Genomic DNA, 23,861 nt, shown 5'->3' on the forward strand with positions numbered 1-23,861 from the left:
GCCAATAGCCAGCAGAGTAGCCAGTTGTGTTTTCAGTGCTGTTTCACAAGCCCTGGCCTCTGCTACTGTCAATAATCAACATCTGATCAGTGGAGATGGTAGCCTAAGGTTTAGCAAATTAAAGTCCGGCATTGTGGCGAAAAGGATAGAATGCTTGCCTTTGCTCCCATAGGCCCGGTTCAATTCTCAGAATCAACCCCCTCATATTCTTAATTTTCCTGGGTTGGGGACTGGATGTTTGACATCTTCGCCATTCATTTCATCCTCATTAGGTCGCCACCAAATCTATACAGATGCCATACACCATTATTATTATTATTATTATTATTATTATTATTATTATTATTATTATTATTATTATTATTATTATTATTATTATTATTATTATTATTATTATTATTAAATGTTTGGATTTTAGAGCATTACTAGCACTTGTACCCAACATTCACTGATTTATTAGCTTCCTCGGGAGATCAGTGGTGGTGTCCGACCCATCATCACAGGTTCGATTCCAACCAACCAAAGAGAACACTAAACCTGAAAGAGTGCATTTCATTTTAGCAGATCTACCTATAAAAAGAAAACTATACTACTCCTTCAATAATAGCCTTGCAGTGTCCTCCTGGACAGATGTAGAAGCAAACAGGAGTGAAATACCAGCACTCTCTTATCTATATAATTAAATCAGAAGTATGAGGTGAGGAAGGATATACGATGAGGAATGCATGTGTCAATTTCGGAAACTTCTGGAGAACTTCGAGCCTTTAAGCTATCTCTTCTTGGCTAGCAGTGGTGATCTGACGGACCGAAGCCTAGCACACCTATCCCTCTGGTCCCTACACCTGGCAGGCACTTAGCAGCAAGCCGTGGGAACTGAGGCGAGGGGAGAGGGACGCAGTGCCTGGACTGCAATATCTTTCTCCGATGCCTTGCACTCAGAAATGCGAGTGACGTTTTATCTCACTGTGTTCAAGTTTGGTAAACGGAACAATGTTCCACATGCTTACAATATAATGTGCTTTGGATTTCCATCATTCTTATTTGAGGCTAGGGCTTCACTGATAGCCTTGGTAGCCCTTAGAATACGCCACTGCAGGAAAGCCCTTTGCATCATTGTGTCACTCCAAAAAATGATGGTAGGTAGCATACTTGGTCCTACCTTACATCTTGTGGAGGGTCATAGACTGCAGGTCAGTTAATCGTCTTAACTTGGACCTGTTTTTCCATTTCATTGCTTGGTTTCTCTTGTTTAAGTGACAGCAGAACAACATAATTAAGTAGCAACACTACATGTTTATCAAAAAGATTTAACTCTATCTAAGATATCCAGTAAAATGAAGTATGTTGCTTTTCAGCTGCTCAATTCATTTAGGGTTAACGATAGACACCATAGGAGCAGAGTACTGCCAAACATTTATTCTAGGACTTTCTTTGCAAGAATAAACTAAACAGTAAATAGATGACCTTTATTGCAGTGTGCATATCTCCATGTGACCCGTTTCTACCTCTTACTTGAACCAGATTCTCCTCTTTAAACTTTTCTTTTTTTTCTCTCTCTGATCTCTCTTGGTCAGCTCTTCATCTTAAAGAGGAACACCAGAGTTCTGCCAAACATTTATTCTAGGAATAATTTAAGCAGTTAATGGCTGACCTTTGTTGCAATATATGTGTCTCCATTTGGCCCACGAAGGGAGCCCAAGGCATCACTGTTGCATCGTACTTGTACAAGACTCACCTCTTTGAGCTCTTTCTTCTTCTTTTATAAATTTAACAACCCTACTCTCACTTTCTGCCCTTATTAGGATTTCTTCTTCCCTTCAAAATCTTGTAGGTCCACTAATAAGTTCCACAACTCTCACTTTTTTCCTTATTGGCTTTCTTTTTACTCCTCCTCCACTGAAGTCTTGCATCTTGTGAGATGTGAATACCACTCATGGGATCCCAGTGGAGTCTGACATAGATTCCACTTACTGTACCAGACTCCTCTATTTCAACTTTCTTGTCTGAACTACCTTTCCTCACACTTTCTGTAAGTTAGTAGGTTTGTGAGGTCTGGAACATTTTTCAGTATCTATAGTATCTTACCCATTATTTCCTTAAGCAAGTAGTCTCATATCTTTTGTTGGGTCACACTCTTCCTCATTCAGTTAATGTTTTAACATTATATATATATTTTTATATTTTTATTTAAAACAATAAGCACCATCATTACCTATTTCTATTCCTAAAATAATTTCATGTTTATAATCAACTTATTTGAACCAGTGTCCATACACTATTTGATAAACTTATTAAAACACATTTGTCGGAGGACATTCCTAAAGATATACACCATGCGAGCAGAGTAGTGCAAGAGATTTATTCTAGGAATTTCTTTGTGAGGTTTGTGTGACCTAGTACAATATTTCCTAACTGGAGGACCCTGGCCTGTTGTAGGTTACCAAAGCAATAAAGATCAAGCTACAATAATTTTTAACATGGATTTTTTGAACTTTAACAGTACACCTCTCATTTTCAACCCTTTTTGGATTTTACACATTCTGAGATGTGAAGTCAGTCATGGGATCACAATGGAATCTGACATAGATTCCACTTCAGGGGCTTGTAATGTAAAAGAAAGTGGGGCCACTCTGTTAAAAGATTGAGAAACATAGGTGTGGACATCTTTCAATATCCTGGCATTTACACCCATCAATTTCTTAAGCCAATACTCATTATTTGATAGGTCATTCTTCTTTTTTTTAAAACTTAATGCTGTTGATGTTTTGCATAATCAGTCCATACACTGATTTGATGCTGTTCTCCATGCCACCCTGTCCCATGCTAATCTTTTGATTTCTACATTACAATAAGTACCATTACTATCATCTTGGAATTTCATCTTCAGAAGGAATTTATATACAAGTTGTTACACTCATTAAAACCCATGTCTGAGGGCGATCTTATAGACATCATAGGAGCTGAGTACTGCCAAATCTTTATTCTAGGACATTCTTTGCAACAATAGCCTGAGCAGTTAATGGCTGACCTTTGTTGCAGCTTGTATGTCTCCATGTGGCTGATTAAGGAGTCCACGAGCTTAAATTATCATTGCTATCTCTTATTTTTATCAGACTCTTCTCTTTTAAGTCTTTCTCCTCTGATCTCTCCTGGTCAGTTTTTCATCATTTGTGACCTGATCTCTCATATTCTGCCCTTTTCAGATTTAATTTTTGCCCCTCCAAAGACTTGCACCAAGTGTGACATGTAATGTATAGCATTCATGGGGTCCCAATGGAGTCCAACATAGATTCCATTTACTGTACTTGTACCAGACACTTGCATTTCAACTTTCCAGTCTGCACTTGCTTTACCAACTTCTTGTCATTTCTCACTCTCTGTACTAGGTTTGTGAGGTCTAACAAAAACTTTTCTTCTATGGCCATTATGTACTTAATACAATATCCTCGTTTTAGATTGATCACCTCCCTTTCCCTTCAGTTGAAACAATAAGTACCGCCACCATATATATCGCTGAACTTCATCTTCAGAAATATCTTAATTTAGCCAGAGATCTATACACTAGTTGTTAGACTGATTAAAAGACACTTAACTTCACTCATCATATGGCAATAGTTGTGCCAAAAGTTTCTTCTAGCACATTTTTTTTTTTTTGCAAGAGTAACTTAAGCAATTAGTGACTGACCTTTGTTGCAATGTATATCTTTCCATGTGGCTCATTTAGGTGCCCACCAGTTCAAACTATCATTGTTATTTCTTATTTGTATCAGACTCTTCTCTTTCAACTCTTTCTTCCCTGATCTCTCACAGTCAGTTCATCATTTATGACCTGAACAATGTATCTCTCATATTCTGCAATTTTCAGATTTCCTTTTGCCCCCCATAGTCTTGCATCATGTGTGACCTGTACTGTATAGCACTCATAGGGTCCCAATGGAGTCAAACCCATATTCTACTTACTTGTACCACACCCTTGTATTTCAATTTTCCTGTCTGAACTCCCTTTACCAACTCTTTACATTTCCTCACACCATCTGTGTTAGGTTTGTGAGGTTATGGGAGTCTTTCAGTATCTTCCCCTCTGTAGCCATTAAGTTATAAATATCCTCAGTTTTTAGTTGGACACCTCTCCTTCTCTTTCAGTTAATATTAAGAAGGGCTATTTTATCCTTAAAACAATGAGCACCACCAGTAGCTATCTTGGTATTCCATCTTTAGAATCAACTTCATTTAAACAGGGCTCTGTATGCCAGTTTTTGCACTTAAGACAATATTAAGGATAGACACAATATGAGCAACATACTTTCAATCATTTATTCTAGGACATACTTTGCAAGAAGGAACTAAACAGTTCGTGGATGACCTTTATTGCAGTGTATACAGATACTCCCATAAATATTCGGTCACTCTGATTTTTGAGACACTTTTATTGAGTAGTTATGCCTGCACTACAACAATAAGGTATAATAAAACAAAACATGTAGGAAAACATAACAACATATTATACAAACATTGTGATGTACGTCAAACTCTTCTGACTGTCACTGGTACAGCATCTGTCGACCAATAAATAAAAGCAATAATTCTAGTGCCGCATCAAAAATATTCGGCCACTATACAAAAAGCAACATAAACTCGCATAATTCACAACCCTGTTACACATACAGTACTTTGTAGGTTCACCTTGATGTTTTATGGCCTCTTCCAGTTTGATTTGGCACTGGTGATAACTTTCTTGATATAATTCAGGGCTTAATGCCGCCCATTCTTGTAGCAGTCTCCTCTTTAAGTCTGTGAGGGAACTTGCTGGCCACAATCGTAGAGCTGCCTTCATTTGACTCCACACATTCTCGATGGGGTTCAGGCAGGGTGATTGTGGTGGAGTCTCGAAAACTTTCGGGCAGTTGTACAGCAGCCACTCCCTGACAAGTTACGACTTGTGCTTGGTAGAACTTGAAAGTAATACCAATATAAATGGTCCGTTATTGGACATTATAAATTTTCCAGCTAACTCATTCCTGATTGCCAGCGTTTTGCCCTCGTGATCTAGGTTGGGCTCATCAGTTGGTACCTAGCTCACCTACCAATACGCTGGCTAGTGCATACCGTGGAGGCCACTGCATAGGCTACTAGTAGCCACTGGCAGTGCCAATACACTATGAGAGACTTTGTCTCTTTACCAAAAATTGATGCCTGCTTGGCCAAGTTGTTCCGCAAATTGTCGCAAAAATTTTTTTGATGGTAGACAAATAGCCCTCTTTTGCCAAAGTATGTTCAATGAAACTTAGTGCAGCAAACCCGTTCGATGCAACACATCCCCACATCAGACTTCCTCCACCATATTTTACCATTGCTTGTAAATTGCTTGTTTTCAGTTCCTCGTGAGGTTTCCGCCACACCAATTGTTTTCCATCGGACCCGAAGACGTTGAACTTTAACTCATCAACAAAAAACACATCCTCCCACCAAAGACTGGGTTTGCTTATGTAGATTTTTGCGAACTATAGCCGCTTCTTTTCATTTACCGGACTAATTTCTGGTTTCCTCCTAGCTCTTCTCCCAAAGAACTCATTCCTTCGCAGTGCTTTTCGCACCATTTCACTACCCACTTTCTTTTCACACTCCTCTAAAACAGCTGCTGCCAGTTTTGGAGCACTAAATTTTGGATTTCGTTTCACATTCCGAAGCACAAACTGCTCCTCTCATTTTGTCAGTTTTCTTTGTCTGCCTGTATGGTGAACTGAGTCAATTCAGTCTTCATTTTTGAATCGTCTTATTATATATCCAACTGTTTTTCTGCTTATGTTAAGCATCTGCGATATCTTTCTATGCGATTTATCTCGAGCATGATGTAATATCACGAGCTGGCGTTCTTCAAATGTGGTATTGTGTTGTCTTTTGCACCCCATTTGATATCAATCCGCAAACACTACAGCAAATGACTTCGGCACGTGTCTTGCGGCCCCGCACTCCTGAACTGAATGTTTTACGACGCTATCTGCCCTGTCTCTGTCAATGAACACAACGGCAGTCGCAGCCTTTCTGGATAACCGAATATTTTTGAGGCATGTCATTTCACCCATATGCGCAATGTCCTTTCTTTTACAGAATACTGTACATCAATACTCCGTGATTCCTCTTCGGCATAAGCAACCACATGTAGTTCCATTACTTGGACACATTTGGTTTCACATTCTGCTCATGGTTGCGTTATTGTCATAACTTTTTCGCATTTTATCAGTGGCTGAATATTTATGGGAGTGACTGTATATCTCCATGGTGCTCATTTCTACCTCTTACTAGCACCAGACCATCCTCTTTTAATTGCTCTCTCTTGGTCACCTCTTTAGATTATAACACTCTTATACCTACTCAATATATGAAAAATGTTTCCACCTAATTGACACCTTTCTTTTTATTTAGCCTTTGGCTACTTATAAAAACATTAATAATATCAGGACATGTTTCAATCGCTTTGCGATCATCAACAGCTGCTTACATAAAAGCTTAGATAAAAACAGCATACAACAATCACATACCTGACATTAAAAAACTGGTGTTAGTAAGGGACGTATGGGTTGGAGATGGGGGGCGGGAGGTATTGTGTGGAGGGGGCGGTTGTTACTACTACGTTAAACTTAAACTAAATTACAAAATCCTATCTATGGACTAGAATGTCTTGGTTTCATTTTAAGTCCCGAAGGCTTAATAAAATCACTTGTTGTTTAAAAAACTCAAAGATTTTGTAGTATTTTGATCCTGAAGAAATTTTTTTTTTGCTAGAATCTGTTTCTTCTTTACTTGACTTCTTGTTTCTTCTGCGTCACTTTTGTACTGTACTATGAAGTGTGATTCTCTTGCTTATCCTTTTTCTAAGTGGAAAGGGTGTGTCCGCTGTTGGTTGAATTAAACAATTTTTGTATTCATAAATTCGTCAAGTCGGATAGCTTGTTGTATGATCCCTGTCCAGTTTACTTCCTTTACTTCCTGTAATTATGGGTGTGGGTCTGATTCTGCTGTCCTCGACCTTATGTAATCGATTAGGTGGAAACATTTTTCATATATTGACTAGATTACATTATCAATATGGCAATGAAGTGGATAGTTTGTAATATTCTTATACCTCTCATATTGTGCCATTTTTCAAACTTCTTCCCCTTCCCTATGGCCTTGCATCATGTGCAATGTGTATAGCACTCACAGGGTCCCAACAGAGTCTGATGTAAATTACACTTACATGTACAAGACTCCTATATTTCAACTTTTCTGTTCCTAATACCATCTATATTAGGTTTGTGATATGTAGGATATCTTTCAATTCTTTGCCTTTTATTGCCAATATGTTTTTAAGCCGAAACCTTCATTTCTTGATGTGTCACACCTCTTCCTCTTTCAGTTAACATTTAAGAAGGTCTATTTGTTTTCTTAAAACAATAAGCATGATCACTATCTATCACTATATCTCTGTCAGAATCAGTTTCATTTAACCAGGGTTCTGTAGGCCTACATTAGTTGTTCAAAACATTTGTATAAAGATGATCTTATATTTGGTCATCATAAGACAACAGTACCGGTAGTATCAGAATTTTATTCTAGGACATTCTTTGCAAGAATGAGCTGTGCCTTTGGTGCAGTGTATATGTCTCCATATGGCCAATTATGGAACCCAGGAGCCCAAAACTTCATTGCTCTTACTTGTACCAGACTTAGGGTTACTAGACATCCGTATTTACCAGGACATGGCCTTATTTTTAGCATCTGTCTTGGCGTCCGTATTTATTTTTTAATTATTTGCTGATTGTCCGTATTTTCGTCTAATAATGTTAAAATGAACTTTTTCCAACTGGAAACCCATTTTCATAAACTTAGACTCGCTTATTCCATAACCTTTGACTTCAGCTGCAGCTTGAACTTTTTAAATTCCTGTAGTCTTTGACTAATATAGTCGAAGTTGGCGATAGCATATGGAAACAAAAGCTAAAGACAAATAAGTTTTGTCCATATTGCTGCTTAGTTGTGCCACAATCCTTGTGATCTACTCTACAATATCTGTTGTGACCTGTTGGTACATTAAATGTATTATGGGGAAAAGAAAGTGTAAGTTCACTGCTGAACTGGAGAAAAGATATAAATGCTTCAAAAAGGGCCGCACCGATGAAGAAGCCATGTGTCTAGTATGTAAACCAGGAATATACGTTTCTGTGGCTAATCGTGGAGCTATGGATTTTGAAAGTCACATTACAACGGGCAAACATAAAGCTAATGTTCAAAGTGCATCAACTTCAAATAATGTGTTGACGTTTTCCAAAAAGAATACAACACTGAACGAAAATGCGATTGCTGCAGAGGGAGTTCTTAAATAAACTCTGGCAGTTGTGCCAGTCTCATATCCATTCTTCTTTCTTGCCTGTCAACTTCTGGTCGATATAGGTTATTTTCTGAACCTAACGATGCTCAGTTTATATAGTATAGTGTCTATAGTATAATATTTGTTACAGTCAGATTTTCTATTATTGTACCTGTCTTTCTTTTCAATTCATAGACCTACACTCATTTTCTAGGGACTAAATAACTTCCTTTTTCTCCTTCACTAAAAGTTATAAAGTGCTGATTATCTCATTGATTTATTCCCAACAATGAAAAAAATGCTATCTACCACCAATCCATCTCTTTCTATTATCATGCCTTCACTTTGTTGTCTTCTCTTACTCAGGCCCTCTTCTCTTCACGTGGGATCATTTCGATTCTTCTATATTTCTTTGTACTTTAAGAATTATTCTCCATTACCACTTCCATAACATAGGCTGATAATCATGCAGTTAAGCTCCTTAATTCAACACTCATAATTTTTCAGAAGAAATGTATCTGATCGATTTGGATTGGATCTACTAGTACATCATATACAGTACCTTGTTGCCTCAATGGCCTTGAAACATTTTGCTGAGGTTATGTTAACTTTGTTGATTGTTGTAAAATATTAACTGTTGTGATCTAAGGAATTTTGAGTTATTGAATTGCTAATATAAAGGTAGGACTCATAATGTATTAACTTTTGTACAAAGAACATAAGAACAATATATAGATAGCATAGGTACAAAGAGATCAAATATTACAAAGAAAACAGAAGTTCATGATGTCATAACAATTTCCTCCACTTATTAAGCACAATCATAGTCTTCGAGGTAGTGTGGAGATCTTCGAACATGCAGAGGTCTGCCGGGTCTCTCCTCAACATCTGGAGCATTGGCTGGAGATTCCTGCTGTACTTCAGGAGAGGCCCCACCAGATTGAAGTTCTCTTTGGACTTCCACAGCTAGAAAGATTTGAATCGTCGTTCGCTAGGAGTCTGTAGGTTTGTGAGGTACCTCACTACTTTGAAAATATTGAGGGTCCCAATTGTTTGTTAGGTCTTGAAACAGCACAAGGTCTCAGTTGGTCTATGTGTCTTCAGAATGTACCTGTTGTCCAGTTTAACTTCAGTATATAGTTGACCAAACTTCCTCTTGACCACACCACACTTCCAGATGTTTTTGTTGTTTGTCCATAACCTAGCCTCGCACTGATAGCGTTACGGTTATGTGGTCAAATCCCATCCTCATTGCCAAAACTGCTATGTTTTATGGAAGTTTGAGTTATTGAATTGCTAATATAAAGGTAGGACTCAAAACATAATGTATTAACTTTTGTAGAAAGAAGGTAAGAACAAAAGTATTGTTCTTCCATTGTAATCTTAACCTGAAGTTCTAGAAAGGCTGAACAGTGTTAGAAATGAGGTTATGAGTAATCTCTGGCATCTTATGTGAAAACAAAAGATAAAACAAGGGAGTAGTTCCTAGGAATCAAAATGAAATTAGGTACCATATGGTACCTGCTTAGTGCAATAGGCATGTGTTAATAGCTCACAATACATGGGACATCAAAGTTAACTGACCCCAGATTACCAATCTAACCTATGTGAGTTCAATTCCTCTCTTTCATTTTTTCTACCTGGATTTGATTTCCTCCACTTCTGGTGGTATAAAGTCTAAGAATTTGAAGAGCAGGAGTGACTTGAACCAAATCCATGGCATATCCTACTTGTACCATGCATTGATTCACTCAGCTGATTGTCTATAGTTCACATTGTTCATCTTGAGTTATGCTAAACCAACGGCAACCTTGGATGCCAACAACTGGTGAGGTCAGGAAATGGCAGTCTTAACAGATTTTAATATTTGTCACTTTCACCTTTCTTCAGAACTTTGGGGCAGACATTCTGCTTAGTCTCTTCACTTTCTGTGTCAGTTGGCATTATCCCCATAATTCTTGTCCATCAAGAATTAAGATGATTTATTTTGATTCTCTATTACATACTCATCCCTTGCATCATATATAAGATATCAGAAAATATCCACTACTGTACTAACTGTAATTTTCTATCAGACTTCTCTGGAAGAATAAACACTGCCTCATCCTGCATACTGGAAAACATTATTTGGTTATAAAATCCTCAGAGACTCCTAGCAATCAAGTACAGGGATTGTTGAATTTAACTTTCGAACATTTTCATTACATTGATCAGGAGTACTTATTTATCTGTTGTCATTCTGTTATTATGTGTGTGTGTGTGTGTGTGGCTACAATCACCACTGACTCCAGAATTTACTTAGACTGGTTCCATAAATATTTCCTTTGGTGCTGCTTTTATTTTTGATGACTTATATTGCATAAATTTTGAAATCAAAATACAGTACCCTACCTTGTGAGGGTAAAGAAAGGTTCTGAAAAATTATTTCCCTTCATGAACTCACATATGGTAGAATATTAACAGGAACCTCAGAATCAAGAACTAAGATTGATATTGTTTTAAGTTGTTTGAGTAGACCTCCTCTGAATTATCTTGCGTAGCAGGGGGAGAGGTGATACTCCCACGTGGCGCGTCCCAGGTGGCGGATAGGGGGGTCCTAACCGTCTTGCCGGCGGACTTGAGGGAAATAAAATACCTCTCGTGGACCGAACACACACCCCCTGTGGGTGGGGGAGGCTGACGAATAATACACCCACGGTATCCCCTGCCTGTCGTGCGAGGCGACTAAAAGGGGCGACCAAGGGATGTATGAATTAGAACCCTGAAACTACTCTTGATTCGTACCATCATGCGGGGAACACCATGGGTTGCATGTACTTGCGAGTAGTATCACTAACATGGTACGAAATATGTTTGTGATTCGTTGCAGTAAAAAGCCTGGCCTGGTGGATTCCAGTACCCGTGCGTTGTACCCATGTGGGCAACACCGCGGGTCTGGGCGTAGCCTGTGAGTTGTACCACTATATGAGCGACACCGTGGGTCTGCGTTGCCTGTGATTAGTACTCACTATGTGCGGAACACCACGGGGCCCTTGGGACCGGCACCCGTGACTAGTACCCTAGGTGAGGAAACTCATCGGTTTGCGTTGGCTGTAAGTGGCGCCATTGTGTGCGAAACACCATAGGTCTGCGTTACCTGTACGAAGTACAATACTTGTGAGTAGTACCATCTTTTGTGGAACACCGTGAGTCTTCGCTACTTCTGATTAATACCCCAACATGACACATACCATGGTTCTATTTTACTCGCGACATGTACCATTCTGTGGTGCCTTAGACGTGGATTTTGCACCCCCTTTAGACACCAAGCATCATTGTGCTTTATAAGTGGTTCCTTGGTCGGTAATAATATTATTTTCGTTCTCTATTGAATCCGATCCACTGGTTTTTGTTTTTGTTTGTTTATTTTGTGTTTTGTTGGGTACCTGTCCATCCATTCATTCTTCATGACATTTTTTATTTTTATTTTGGTCAGTGGATGCCTTTGTAATTTTTGTTCTTTCATTTCGTACCATTAGGGGCCGATGACCATCGATGTTAGGCCCCTTAAAACAACAAGCATCATCATCATCATCAAACATGGATCAACTTTAATCTCTTCCTACTGTACTTGTATTAGGTTTGTGCAGCCTATGTTTTATGATGCATCCCTATTTGATTTCTCTTTCAGTGTGTTCAGGGAAGGTATCTTCCTTCGTCACTGAAGGGAGGACCACAGTGTCAATGCCCTTAAATGTTAGGTATTTATCAATCACAGATTTTGTAAGTAGCCAGATGTTTCTTCCCTTTGGGTTGGGGAGTTATAAAAGATGATGTTGGAGGCAAGGTGCATTAGCCCATCCCTATATGGTACATCTTGCTTTAGCAACAATCTAATCTAATTTCGCATCTATGAAGTCTTTTGTGGCAAACATTCTACTCTCTCACTCTCTCTCTCTCTCTCTCTGTCTCTCTGTTCAGCAAGTCTCATCACCGTGATTCTTGTCAAGAACCAAATGATCCCAATTCCCTCAGGATCATCTTTTTATACTTTCCCCTTTATGTGAATGAGGACCAAGCCATACTCAGGTATGTCATGTCAATCATAAGAGCTGAGTTAGAGAGCAGTAATAAGACTTCATTCTTAAAGGCAAACAGCTACCTACTCAGTTTGGATAGTGGCAATTTTAAGGGAACATTTAACGGGATACATTCTCTCTCTTTCTCTTCTTCCCATAGTGTAATGTACATGGTAGTAATATAAATCTAGTAATGCTACCTATTTCTGAGACTACATTTCTATTAGATCTATCCTTGACTTCTTTCAAACCTGATTCCACTGAGCTGACTAAGACCTAGGGTATATTACCAAACTTGGGTGAAAATTCTCTGAATTTATGATATAAATTCCCTCAGTTCAATCTCTTTCCTATTTTGTTAAGAATCTAATACACTCACAGCATTTCCTGCCTGTAATAAGAAGTGACTAATGAGACAGGATGTTGTGGAACATCTCTGTATGCTGCATCCTTATTAAGAACAAAGAATTACTCTCATAATTGCTCACACTGGTGAGGTGGAGTAATTGAGAACTTAGGTAACCTGATTTTTGTCATTTTACTTCTTTTCCAGTAAATTTAGGACAGATCTTGTATCTCATCACCTTCCTGTGTCTCCTATGCTTCTTTGTTCCTCAATGTTTCTAAATGCTCATTGTAGAAGTATTAAAGGTTCTCTGTTCTTTATATTATTCTTCAATACTCTTAGAATCATCACTGTTGGCTGACAGCCATATAGTCTGTGTTCTAAGGAAACTTGTACTACCGGTATGCTTAATTGCCCAGCTTGGTCTGAGTTTCATTCTCCACTGGTTAAAGAAACCTCTTTTCTTTCTACTTTTTCCTCCCCTTTAGCAGATGACTTTCTGAGTTGGTAATATGTACTTGTTCTCCTAACAGACTTATGCAAGTAGGCTTTTATGAAATAAATTGTGACCAGCGAGTGACAATATTATAATTACAAATGAATTTCTCAGTCCCATCCTTTTTCTCATTGTCAATGAATTTTGAGTGGAGAGTTACAGCCTGACCCAGGACCTCCCTGGATAAGGGTGACAAAGAAAAATAAGATTTTTAGAAAAATTTCTAAACTGAACTAATTCCCTATAATATCCCACCTACATTTCTTTTGTGGCGTTTTATGAAATAACAATGTATAAGAGATGTACAACCACATTGTCAGGCTCTTTAATATGATTGTTGTCTCATGTTAACCTTAACTTGAATTTTAGGAAGTTTGCACAGTTGCAGATATGTAGTTACTACAATATATTATTTTTTAAAACAGCATAAACACAAACGGATTACTCTTGACAAATAAAGTAAAATTATTTATTTGTTGCACCACATACTTCTTTATCTTCAGTAGCCTTAAAACTCGTTACAGTAATACTGCCTCATAAGCTGGTACTAAAAATGCTTACACATCAAGACATCTCTCATTTTCTTTCAGTATGACTATTCTCTTTATTATCATAAATCTCATTCTTGAAAGGGACATAAGAAACTTGGAAAAAGGTATCCTGACTGCATAAATTAAATTCTTAAGTTACTCAGCTTGTATCTTGCCTTTTTATATTACTCCGTAGATAGTAATACAAATGATGCATAGTACTGAGCCTGTGAACAGATAAAAATATCCTGTTTGGAAATGGTGAATATTCTCAATTGAATATTTGGCAGACAAGTCAATATAATTTCTAATTTGCCATTTTCAAGTTTAATTACTTCCCACTTTGCCATTCTGAGTCTTAAGGAAATTCCATTCTTTCTTTTTATTGTTTTGTTGTTCTTAGAAACATCACTCATAATCGCTTTCATCTACCTGCACTCTGTAAGACTCCTTATATCAATAGTTGATGTTTCTTACTTCTCGGTACTTTCATATCATTAAGTGCCAATAATATGGTTCATCCATTAGAGCAACTTATACCATTAATTATGTTTCCAAAGTCGCTGTTTTTTTTAATTTTGTGCCTTTCAGGGACATTGACTGTGCCACTATTCTTCTTCTGTGCAATACCTTAGCATAATGTATCCTGGGTAATACTTATTTGTCAATAATTTTATTTCATGATTCTTTGAACTGACATATACTTTTTCAGCTGTTACTGGATAATCATTATATATTTTTTTCCTTATTTTCTGTCTCTGATGGTATTATTTCTAGACATTTTATCATCAAAAGTAAAGGGTATTAATATTTTTAATGTGTACTTTTCTCTTAATCATATGTATGTGTGGAATTAGTATAGATCCAGGACAACTTCCTCTCTCTGTGAACGAGCAACTCACTTCCACTTGGAACAAGTTGAGAATTGATATATTAGTATACATTCAAGGCTCATTAGAAATTAATTCAAGAATTGCTGTCATAACTGAACCAAGACAGAATTTTTCTTTTTCATAAATTTATCTTATTCAATCTACCGTTATTCAATTATTGACACTCCCTGTTGTTGACTATAGTCACTGATGACTTCAGAATCAACTGTGGTAGTATCTGTATGTATTTCTTTACTAATGTCTGCTTTTTAATGTTATTTACCTTTACTTCTCTCATAACCATGAGACCCTTATCTTATAAGGGTTAAAGGTTACCTAGTTTATGTGCTTATGGGCTATGATATTTAGTTTGCCACAGATATTTTCTGTGCTGTTCATTTTTATATATACCAGTATGGTCGAAGTATCATGGGGAGTTTTGTTTCATCCTTGGACTCAGAATTGGTAAGGTGCATAAGTGATGGCAGACAAAGAGCTGAATTTTTCTTGCAGCATCTCTGTGATTCACACTTTCAATACCATCCACCTAAGTCAAATTTATTCTTTTTCCAACTGTTTTGATATTAGGTTTGTGCAGCCTAGGGAGCCTTTTATGACGTATCTCTCAGATTTCTCATTCATTGTAATTAGGGAATGATTCTCCCTTTGTCACTAATGGAAGAACCACAATATCAATACCCTTTAAATTTAATTGTCAAAAAATCAGTGCTATATATGGTGCATCTTACATTAGTAACAAAATTTATGGCTTGTTGATGTGAGAAGCCATTTGACTGAATCTAATTTCTCACCTTTGAAGTCTTTTGTGCAAACACTCTCTGTGTTCAGCTAGTCTCACCACCTCATCAAGAATTACTGATGTAGGTGCAGTGATGTAGGCCTAGTTAAATATAATATCACCACTACTATTACTGAATACCCTCATAATTTTTCACTCAACAGAACAATAACTCTTCAAATACTGTTATATGTACATTAATTTACAATCAATCTACGGTGATCTACAATAGCTCGCTACATCAACTGACCGTCTGGACTTGTAACTCACTAACTGAATATAAAATATAAATATAAAATACACGATAGTTTACAAAATACCCACCATCACAGTGTCAGTATAACATGAGTACCATAACATCACATCACTCTATTAAACAACAACCAATCTGACGCAGCAGTATCAGTAACACAATTCCATAAATCTTCTTCTCTCAACATGCTTCATATATAAATACTGGCTGTGATTCTAGATAATTCTGCTTTCTTCCAACATAGTAGGCTACTACAAGATACCTGGAACATTATAAAATAACATCAAGAATTCCTTGGTGAGTACCTGTTCTATAATTGTCTTGAAACATGTTTGTCACTACCAGTATGGTACATAACCTTAGGATATCTAGAAACACTCAGAATATTGTACAACATATCCTTGATCTAGGTACTGGTATGAAGATTCTAGAGCTCACTTACATGACTGGTGGTTTTCCTGAGCAACTTGGGAACACCATCAGTTATTTACAGTGATAAACACGATGTAACCTTAACCCAACTTCCCTTGAGTTAATATAAATAGAAGTTTCCTGAATGACTGAATACATCAAGGATTATCTACAAGTGGAAAACACAGCCTAACCTATAATACATGAGTTATATAGAACATGATTAGACTTAAATGCAAAACCTAACTTAGAATACCAGTACATGAAAAATTGCTCTCTCTTATACACACAACATAACTTGCAACAGAACCAAATGATCCCAATTCTCTCATGGTCATTTCTTTTCATACTTTCCCCTTCATTTGAATGCAGGCTGGGCCATATTTAGGTATCCCATGTCAATCATAAGAGCTGACTTACAGTAGAGAGCAGTAATTAGGCACACAGCTAATCAGTTTGGATAGTGACAAATTTAAGGGAACATTGAACTGGATACATTCTCTCTCTTTCTCTTCTTCACACTTTGTAATGAACATGCTAGTAATATGAAACTACTGATGCTACCTATTTGTGAGACCACACTCCTATCAGATCTATCCTTACCGTCTCTGAATTTGTGATTAAAGTTCAGATCTTGCCATCAGTTCGATCTCAATCATATTTTATGAAGTTTTTAATCAACTCACAGCATTTCCTTCCATTTTTGAAAATTTAACAGGAAGACAGAATGTTGTAGAACATGTCTGTATGCTACATCCTCATTAAGAGCAACAGACTACACTCATTCACATTGGTGAGGTTAAGTAATGGAGAATGTAGTGTATTTAAAAGAAAAAGTAATACAGTGAGTGCGCTAGTAACAACAGCGTAATGACACAGAGATGTATACTCTCAGAAGCAGTAGCAGCGATTAGGGGGAGCGAGAGCGGGCAGTCGCCCCCCTCCCCCCACTTTGTGGAGAAAATATTACATTTTATTCCATTTTAGCTGGTTGAAACTAGGAATTAAAGGAATTATTTTAAAAAAACAATTTGTACAAGCCCTGTTGTCTTATCAGCTAATTCTTTCCTTAATTTTATTCAATTATTAACAAAATTCATCACCATCATCATCATCATCATTTTCCTTTTTCCAGGTGTAGCCGGGCAGGGGCAAATATGGTTCCTCTCCACTTTCTTAGGTAGGGGACACCCTAATATTTTCCGAGGCACCATATCTGCTTTATCCATATAGGCTATTGTTACGATGGGCTCGCCACACCCAAAGGTATTTTATACCTACTGCCAGGTTCAAAATTAGGCTGCCCCCAACATGGAGTCAGACGCCTTTCGTAGCCGCTCCTCTAGAGTACAGACGCTACAGGTTTTCCCCTTCCGTCATCTCCACCGAACCGAAGTCCACCTTCTCCGCCGTAGATGCCGTTGAGGTCTTCACTCGTAACCCTGAGCTGGAACCCATACCAGATGTTACATACCGGGTCAGTATGCTCTGGAACTCACATAGGCAGGGGCACCACTCCCTGGGTAGAGAGCTGCTTCCGAAGAGGGTACCTGGTACCTACTATTAACAAAATTATTAGCGGAAATATATACACACAAAATTACGTTCATCCCAGCTAACGGATTTGTTTAGCACCACGACAAGTAGTGCAGACTTCGCATGTACCATGAGAAACGGTACCAGGGGTATATTTTTTTTCCCCCAAGGGACTCTGAGGTATGATTCACCCGTTTGCCGCGCTCATTCGTCAGTCTGGTAGTCTCTTTAGTGTCTGTTAGTTTCTTAGTATTTAATCGAATGCTAAATGGTTGTAATTGTATAATCATCCCATACTTTTTTTAAAATTGTAATATTGTTCCTTTGATGGAAGTTGTATTATATAGTAATGAATCAAAATCTCAAAAATCTATTATTACCTCTCTGTCAAAATTCGCTCAGAGAGCATAAAAAACTTACCATTTTGTACCTGTTTTTATGCGTACAACGACCGCCATCACCACCCTTCTTCCCCCCTCCCCCTTCCCCCCGTCCACTATACCCCACAAAGCCGGTATTGTTTGTTGTCTGTACATTTTTTTGCCCCCACACTTTTAATTCTCAATCACCGCTACTGTTGAGAAGTAATCAGCGGTTCTTCTCACTGGAACTTTCATTGTAATGAATAGTTACACCATGCTGTGCAACAAATACATATCCTAATAAAATAACATTAAGTACTGGATAAATATATTTAGTAGAGTGTTCAGAACATAACAGTTGGCAACGAAGTGAAAGTATAAATAAGTATTGCTAATATCCTGCACAGTACTATCAATCGACCACTGAAAATAATTACCGCTGTTTTGACACAATTAGGTGTCACTCAGAAGAATGGATTCAGAACAATTTGCTAAACTATTAGATGCATTCAACCAACAACAACAAACCCTGCTTACTCAGTTTATAACAACATTCCAAAGAGAATCAGGAAGAGAAGTCTCACATTCCGGTAACTGTTCAAGCATACAACCATTTGAAAATTTTGATTCTAGGAAGGAAAAATGTGCATGCTATATGGAGAGGTTTGAGAATTACATAGCAATGAAAAATATCACAGATGAGGAAAAGAAAGCACAGCTACTATGCATCTCTATAGGTTCTGTGCATTACAACAGTCTATCTGCATTTCTAGGCCCAGAAAAATCGATCAGAATCAGTCATTTACAGATCTGGTTAAACTGTTCAGCCAAATGCTTGTTCCCAAGAAAAGTGCCGTTATTTCTCAGCATTATTTTTTAAACGTCTATCAGAAAGAGGTAGAGTCTATCACCGATTTTGTTGCAACTCTTCAACGCAATTTAGCTGAGTGCGAATTCACAGTCAAATGCCAATGTCAACGTACAGTTTCAATTTAGGATGTATTTCTAAGAGCCCAGTTCATAAAAGGTTTACGAGACAATTGGTTACACGAACAGCTACTGCAATCTAATATCACCACTTTTGATGAAATATTAGCTAAGGCAACATTATTGGAAACATCTTGAATCGAAAGTAGGGAATTTACCAGACAAGCCTCTTCGTCGACATCTGAATTCGACAACAGCGATACATATAAGGATACTGCTGGCTCGGATCACCGATCTCGACGGGATCACAGTTTTCGTTATCGTTCTCCAATTCCCAGTTATAGCAAGAGTAACCATTCGTTGAGCCCTGACCATCCATGAAACACATGTTCACCGAATCAAAGTATCCGATATGGTCAACGTTCTCTCTCTAGTAGAAGAATCAGACCTGATTTCAGAAGATTAGGAATTGAAAACCTCTGTTTCTGATGTGCTAAGCCGAATCATCGTGTGTCAGAATGCCGAGTTAGTAAGTATGGTATTAGATGTGAATCTTGTGGAAGAGAAGGTCATCTCGCCAAGGTGCGTATCACCAGCCTAATGCGAAATTCCAAATCAAAAGCAGATAGTTCCAGCTCAACTAAATCAATTTCAATTATCCCATGTGATGCCCAGGATCATTCATACAGTGTGAGTAAAGCAGAACCTACCTTCTCTCCCTCACATGTAGAATTATTTGAAGTTACTCCTGACTCTGATAAATATATAGTTACTGTATCACTAAACAATAAGACACAGTGTTTTGAACTTGACTCTGGTGCATGTTTTACTCTGCTTCCTGAAGATGCATTTAATGAATTGAATCTAGGTTTACCCTTACAACAATCTGGAATTGCCTTTCGTTCATATTCAGGCAATATTATCACACCTATGGGAAAGGTAATAGTCTCAGCTGTATATAAAGACAAGGAAATCCAAGATGATATATATATATATATTGTCCCTAAGGGCTATTCGGCATTACTTGGAAGATTGTGGATTAGGAGACTTGGTATTGAATTAAAGGAAATAGATGCTAGTAAGGAAACTCCCCTCATGTCATATCCAGTTAACACTATCTTTTCAGTTGATGACATAATTAATGAATTTCCTGATGTTTTTGAAGAGAGAATGGGACGTGTTCCAAAATTTGAAGTATAGTTATGTGAAGGAGCTAAACCAGTATTTACACGAGAACGGGATGTTCCCTATGCACTTCGTGAACGAATTGAAAGAGAGCTGGACTCACTAGAAGCAGCTGGGGTCATATCTCCTGTATCATCAAGTGATTGGGGGGTCACCATTGGTTGTCATTCTCAAGCCAGATGGAGGAGTTAGATTATGTGTTGATTACAAATGTGGTGTAAATGAGAGACTTGTTGCTGCAAATTACCCCGTAAGGCGAATTGATAATGTGTTGAACAGCCTACATGATTCCAAATATTTTTGTAAATTGGACTTGTTCAATGCATTTCTACATTTGGCAGTTGATTATGAAGGTGCTACAATTCAGACTACAGTATATCTACACATTGTGGAACATATAGAATGAATCGTCTAAGTTTCGGAATTAAAACAGCGTTATCCGAATTTAACCAAATCATTTCACAAATCCTTAGGGGACTTCCAAAATCAGAAGCCTATTTTGACGACTTAATCGTACACGGATCAACTCTGGAGGAGTGCACACACAATTTGCGGTTATGTCTGAAGAGATTATCTGATTTTGATCTGCATATCAACCAAGCTAAGTGTTCATTCTTTGAAGAGAGAATTGAATATTTGGGCCATGTTATCCAGCATAATACCATTAGTAAGTCCCCAGAAAAAGTTAGAGCTGTTAATGACATGCCTCATCCTACAAACGTTGATGAACTACGCAGATTTTTGGGACTAATCACACACTACTCCAGGTTTATACCAGATTTCTCCACCACATCATATCCATTATGGCAGCTGCTCCGCAAAGGCCAACGTTACACATGGACTTCGGATGTGAAACCGCATTCCTCAAGTTAAAAGCAGAGTTGTATAGCGACAGGGTCTTAATGCCCTATGATCCAAAATTACCAATAGTTCTGACGTCAGATGCAAGTCCAACAGGTGTTGCCGCTGTCCTTAGCCATCTAATTGATGGAGAAGAAAGGACAATTGCTTATGCATCACGATCACTGACTGTATCAGAACAGAACTATAACCAACTAGACAGGGAGGCTTTGGCAATTATGTTTGCTGTCAACCACTTTTACGCCTATGTTTTTGGCAGGCACTTCATACCAGTGACTGACAATGAACCGCTAACATGTATTTTTTCAGCAAAACAGATGACATCTGCTTGTCTACTACGATATGCTTCGTTCTTGTCGGCCACAAACCTGCTACGCAGGCGTAGCAGGGGGAGAGGTGATACTCCCACGTGGCGCGTCCCAGGTGGCAGATAGGGGGGTCCTAACCAGCTTGCTGGCGGACTTGAGGGAAATAAAATACCTCTCGCGGACCAAACACACTACCTCCCGGGTGGGGGACGCACATGTAGAATACACCCGCGGTATCCCCTGCCTGTCGTAAGAGGCGACTACAAGGGGCGACCAAGGGATGATTGAATTAGAACCATGAAACTACTCTTGATTCGTACCATCATGCGGCGAACACCATGGGTTGCATGTACTTGCGAGTAGTATCACTAAATTGCTGTGAAATAGGTTTGTGATTAGTTGCAGTAAAAAGCCTGGCCTGGTGGATTCCAGTACCCGTGCGTTGTACCCATGTGGGCAACACCGCGGGTGTGGGCGTAGCCTGTGAGTTGTACCGCTATATGAGCGGCACCGTGGGTCAGTGTTGCCTGTGATTGGTACCCACTATGCGAGGAACACCACGGGAATACCAGCGCCCGTGACTAGTACACCTAGGTGAGGAACCTTACCGGTTTGCGTTGGCTATGAGTGGTGCCATTGTGTGAGAAACATCATAGATCTGCATTCTATGTACGAATTGCAATACTTCTGCGTAGTACCATCTTGTGTGGACCACCGTGAGTCTTCGCTACTTTTGATCAGTACCCCAACATGACAAATACCATGGTTCTACTTTACTCGCGACATGTACCATTCTGTGGGGCCTTAGACGTGGATTTAGCACCCCTTCAGACATCAAGCATCATTGTGCATTATAAATGGTCCCTTGGTCAGTAATACTCTAATTAACTACCTTCTTTTTGAGTCTGATCCACTGTTTTTGTTTGTTTGTTTGTTTGTTTGTTTGTTTGTTTGTTTGTTTGTTTGTTTGTTTGTTTGGTTTTGTTTTTTTGTAGGGTTCATGTCCATCCATTCATTCCTCATGACATTTTTTATTTTATTTTGGTCAGTGGATGAATTTGAATTTTTGTTATTTCATTTCGTACCATTAGGGGCCGATGACCTCGATGTTAGGCCCCTTTAAACAACAAGCATCATCATCATCATCATCATCATCATCGTTCTTGTCGGGATTCAATTAAACAGTTCAATTTAAGAAGGGTGCAGAGAACCAAAATGTTGACTGTTTATCGCAGGCTTTCCTACAGCAAGTCCATTCTTCAACAGATATCTCTATTTGAGATGAAGTTAACCAGTTATTTACACAACTAATTTTTCAAATTTCAAGTGAATGAATCACATTTTGCACCATCCACGATGAAACACATAAAGATCATGAACTGAGTACACTTGTTTTTGATTTACAGAATGAACGGATGGTTTCAGAATATACTCTGAATGAGGGTGTGCTGTTTATATAAGATAGAGTTGTTATCCCTTCCAGACTAAGAAATCAGGTTTTAAATGAACTTCACGAAACTCATTTGAGCATCATGAAGATGAAATAGCTGGCCCGTTGCTACGTTTATTGGCCTGGAATTTATCGAGACATTGAACGTCTAGTAAAAGGATGTCAAACATGTGCATTGACAAGAGCAAATCCACCAAAATCACCATTGCATCCATGAGACGAACCAAAAGAGAACTGAGAAAGAGTGCATATTGATTATGCAGGACCTTTTAAGAACTGCAACTTTCTGATTTGTGTGGATGCCAAATCGAAATGGGCAGAAGTGCAAATTTTACGAGCTACACCAACAAATACCTCCACAATCGTGTTGCTAAACCGTATATTTGCTTCTCACGGATTTCCAGCAAGCATTGTCTCAGATGATGCAGCCATTTTTCAAAGCAATGAATTTCACATCTATTGTTCAACAAATTGAATTTTTCAAAAATTCATTGCAGCTGGTCACCCAGCCACTAATGGCTTAGCAGAACGACATTTTCAAATATTGAAGAATCGTCTCCGTTCTGCCTCAGATGATAATGTCCCAATATACGAGAAAATACAAAAGATTCTGTTTTGATACCGTGCTACACCCCTTGCATGTGGAAAGTCACCAGCAGAGCTATACCTGAACCAAAAAAATGAGGATTCGCCTTGATGCTTTCTTCCCTATCCAACCTCAACCTTCATTATCCGTAGCCAAACCAGGACAATCATTTCAAGTGGGGGAGAGAATGCAGGTGCGCTTCTTCTGCAATAACAAGTACACTTGGAAATTTGGAAAGGTTGTAAAGAAGTATGGTCAGCGACACTACCTAGTTATTTTGGATGAATCAGGAAGGACACTGAAATGCCACATTGACCAAATGCGTGGGACAGTGATTCAACCTAAATCAGTTACATTTGAACCAGCCCAGTCATACGACATACCTAGAGCTCCAGACTGCCATGTCTCAGTTAATTCTGATTTAAGAGTATCACCACACCAAGATCCAGCTGTTGCAGTAGAAAATCCACCAACTCCCTATACGGCAGTGACACCACTACAGAATCCCGATGTTCTAACAAATGTACGTGTCCG

The sequence above is a fragment of the Anabrus simplex genome, chromosome 4, assembly GCF_040414725.1.
Source record: "Anabrus simplex isolate iqAnaSimp1 chromosome 4, ASM4041472v1, whole genome shotgun sequence".
NCBI classification, from domain to species: domain Eukaryota; kingdom Metazoa; phylum Arthropoda; class Insecta; order Orthoptera; family Tettigoniidae; genus Anabrus; species Anabrus simplex.